General features: G+C 41.1%; 1 pseudogene; it reads right to left on the bottom strand.

Annotated features, from left to right (window-relative positions):
- Nucleotides 1–580: 580 nt before the first annotated feature.
- Nucleotides 581–1,051, bottom strand: LOC125095698 (40S ribosomal protein S15a-like; annotated as a pseudogene).
- Between the last annotated feature and the right edge of the window lie 3,174 nt (nt 1,052–4,225).

Raw genomic sequence — 4,225 nt, 5'->3', positions numbered from 1 at the left:
GTTCTCTGCTCAGCAAGGAGCCTGCTTCCCGCCCCTCCGCCCACCTGCTTCTCTGCCTACTTGTGATCTCACTCTCTATCAAATAAATAAATAAAATATTAAAAAAAAGTATTAACTCAAAGGTAGATTTTTTTGTTTTTAGATGAGATCTGAAAGACCATTTGGAAGGAGGATAGACTGGAGCAAGGGAGAAATATGAGGAGATTTGTGTAGTAATAAAAGGGTGAGGGAATGGGTTATGAATAAAAGGTTATGAAACTATGTTAGTAGCAGTGGGAATGGACAGGAAGAAACAACCATGAGAGATGTTTTAAAGGAAGGAGTGTGTCAGTTAGAGTGTGGTTCAGGGCTCCAGAATATCTGGGTCAAGTTTCTTTTCTCAGACGCTTCTTTGCTGTGTGATCTTGGGCAAACTAGTCATGCAGTACCTGTCTAAGCCTCAATTTTTCTTAGTTGTAAAATACTATGAATAGGATACCATCACATTGCATGGTTATAAAGATTACAGAGCGCAAGCCACGTAAAGTTCTTGTACCATGTTGTAAAACGAGTTAAGAATGCATTTTCTTCTCTCTCTCTCTTTTTCTTTTTCTTTCTTTCTTTTTGTTTTTGGTTTGGTTTTTTTTTTTTTGTCCACTGAGGCTCTTTATTTGCATGTATATATTACATCCCTAGAAAAAGAATGCCAGGATTTTCTATCCTGTGTTTTCGTCTTGCTTTTTCATGGTCCATTATGCCAAATGATGTTGTCAGTACAATGAAAACTGGTGGGACAGGAGCAGATTATTTTGCCATTTTTCTAGATCTTTGAGTTCATCAAATCTGGGGATGATCACTCCATGCTTGTTTAACCTGCCTGTGAGGTTCACACCAATTTTCCCACTTGTATAATCATCAAGGATTTCAAATTCACCAAAGTAATCATTCTTCATCATCATAGAAACTGGATGATGACTTGGGAGCTTGGCCTGGTAAAAATGTAGCATTTACCTCTCTTTTCAACATTGTTAATGCTCTTGAGAGCATCTGCCAAGACATTCATGTGCATCATTATGGTGGCACAGAAAGATGGCGGAAAGAGTAAAGAATGCATTTTATTACTAAAAGTACAGTCCTAGGCATCAGTGATGATTGTGAAGAGTGGAAGAATTGACAGGACCAGCTGCGTAATTGAATATGAGTGAAAGGAAAGGGGCCACTGATGACAGGTTTTTGAACTTGGGTTACTGGAAGTGAGACCACAGAAACAGGGAAGTCAGGAGGGGAAGCAGAGAATGACAAAGAGGCTGGTTTTTCCATGTGGAATGGAGGAGGTAGCCCTGCCCTTTGGCACCAAGGAGGAAACCACCCCACCCCCTTAGCCTGTCTTCTAGGTTCTTGGTGGCGGTGGCCACCAGCCTCTGAACAGCCTTTTGGGTCATTCTTTCTTGAACATTAATGTGTTCATTGCAGAATAGCTCTATCAGTCCATTTCCTGCCAGTAGAATCCCAGAAATCTGCCAGCCTTCCTTCATTTTGTCCTGGCCCTGTCCCCTCTGGACCAGGTGGGCATTGTTTTTACTGAGATGGGTAGTTACATCCACAAGTCACATGCTGAATCTCTGTGGCAGATGTTTGTCCAGACACACAGGAGTTTTCTCCAGAGCACGCTGTCATTTTGTTGCAACATGGATAGGTGGAGTATTTTCCGACTCTTCAAGTTCTGGGTCCTTTTGGCTTCTTCAATTTATCTTTCTCCTCTTGTATCTACCATAAGCAGCAAAGAGAAACCAAGCTATGCCTTCAATACTTTGCTTAGAAATCTCTTCAATTAAATATCCAAGCTCATCATTTTTTTTCTTTTCCTCTTTCTTTCTCCCTCCCCCTTCCTTCTTCCTTCCTTCCTTCCTTCCTTTCCTTTTTTTTTTTTTGTGGGCAGCAAAGCAAGGTTTACTGAGCGATAGTGAAGTCATAGTACAAAGCTCCCAAGGAGGGAGGGGACACGAGAGGGTTTACCCTCCAAGCTCATCATTTTTAAGTCCTACTTTCCATTCTAGGGAACACCGAGCAGCCAAGTCCTTTACCACTTTCTAGCAAAGATCACCGTTCCTCCAGTTTCTAATAACATGCTCCTCATTTTTACCTCGAGCACTCACATTTGCAGCAACATTCTTTTCAAGGCCATCTAGGTTTTTTCTCTCATGTGATTAAAAACTCTTCCAGCTTCCACTTATTACCTTGTTCCAAAGCACTTCCACATTTCTAGGTATTTATTACAGTAGCTCCCTGCTTCCCAATACCAAAATCTATATTTGTTTGCTGGGCCTGCTGTAAGAAAGTACCACAAATGGGGTGGCTTAAAGAACACACATTTATTGTTTCACAGTTCTGAAGAAATCTGAATCCCAGGTGATGGCAGGGTTGGTTCCTTCAGGGCTGTAAGAAAAAGAGTTGCTCTACCGCTCTCTCTGTGGCTTCTAGATAACCATGTTCTCTCTGTGAACAACTGTATTCTCTCTCTTCATACGGCATCCTCTCTATGTGATATACCTCTCCCTGCATCCAAATTTTTGCTTTTTATAAGGGCACCAGTCCTACTGGATTAGGGCCCAACCTAATGACATCATTTTAATTTCATTACTTTTGTAAAAACCCTACCTCCAAATAAGGTCACATTCTGAGGTACTTGGGGTTAGGACTCCAACAGCTCTTTTGTGAGGGACACAATTCGATCCATAACAATGGAATTATGGGAATTGATCAAGGGGATTTTACAACCAAATTATTCACTTGTTGATTTTCTGAATTAGTCTTGTGCTTTCAAAGCATGAGAGTTTTTGACATTTCTTATCTGTTTTGCTGAGATCCTCCAAGTCCAGGAGAAAGCAGGCAAAGAGATAACATGATGCCTTTTATTGATGATAGTAGCTTAATGGGGAGGGTGTGGGGAGGGGAGCACTGAAATGGTAAAACTGATTCCTTGTCCAGCCTTGCCATATATGCATCTCCTGACTTCTAACAAAATAAACTTCTACTGATGAGCTAATTGTCCATTTCAGTGCCTTCTCTGCCACAGTAGAAGCCCCTTCTACATGAAGCTCTTAAGGACATATAGGATTTATTTCCCTTAATAGAATTTATTCACAAGACTGTCGAGTGATCTGCTTCAGATTCTTTCATGTGCAGAAGTCCTCATTTGTAATGGCTATTTTAGAGTTTATGTTGGAGACAACCTTATAGAAATGGCAAAATATGCTCTTTATAGTAGAACAGCAGCTGAGTGCTTCTCTGATTTCAAGGAAGGTTCTAACCTATAGAAAGGTCCTGAAATCCCGTTGTATTTGGACTCTAGTAATGATACTAGAAATCTTAACTTAGGAAGCATTTCCCCCTCACATCATTATATTATAATCTATGAACTTAAAGTACTCAAGGTTTCTGTACTACCAATTTAGTTGTTTGTTTTTCTTTTATTTTTGACCCCCATTCTGGCCCCCTTTCATTTTCTTTTTCACCATTCTATTTACTTCCTGATCTGTGCAAAAGGGAGGCACTTGACCAGAAATATTCAAATCTATGCGCATGCACGCGGAAAAGAGTCTGCTTATTATCTATGAAATCTGGATCAGACGCTTCCTGATTGTCTGCAACATTTTGTCAGACTCTCCGTGAGTCCTGTCATCTGGCACAAATTCTTTCCCTCATGGAAGGCCTTCCCAAGCCCGTGTCTGGTTTGTCAGCTCCCATCTTCTGACTGACAGAGCCGACTTACTCTGCATTGATCGTCACCCCCTTCGCCATGCCAAGGAAACAGATGGAATGAAAGGAATAGGAATCAATAAGATGAAAAAAGTTTAATTTCCTTGGTCTTCCCACAGTATGCCACCTTCATTCCAAAGCTAGAGTTTTCAAAGGAATGAAATACATCCCCTTTAGAGAAAACCCAGGGTGCAGAAGCCTCTTGATTGCTTCGGAGTTTGCTCAGCCACAGCTTGACTGTTTTCTTCGTTTTCTTCTTTCTTTCCTTATAATGACAAAATGCACTCTGTATATCATTTTCCCTCATCCTCACTTCTGTTTTGACTGCGTGCTAGTTATTAAAGACGAGAGAGCTGAGAGAGCCAAAAATCTATGCCCGACTCTATCCACTTAGGTTGTGAGGCTTGGTAGAAAGAGCACAGCCTCTGAAGTCAAACAATCCACGTTCAGATCACAGCTCCGTTATTTACAGACTCTGCGATCTCCG

The sequence above is a fragment of the Lutra lutra genome, chromosome 3 (genome assembly GCF_902655055.1).
Source record: "Lutra lutra chromosome 3, mLutLut1.2, whole genome shotgun sequence".
In the NCBI taxonomy this organism is placed as follows: Eukaryota; Metazoa; Chordata; class Mammalia; order Carnivora; family Mustelidae; genus Lutra; species Lutra lutra.
Note: the sequence above shows the minus strand (reverse complement) of the source record. Positions and strands in the feature narration are given on the sequence as shown.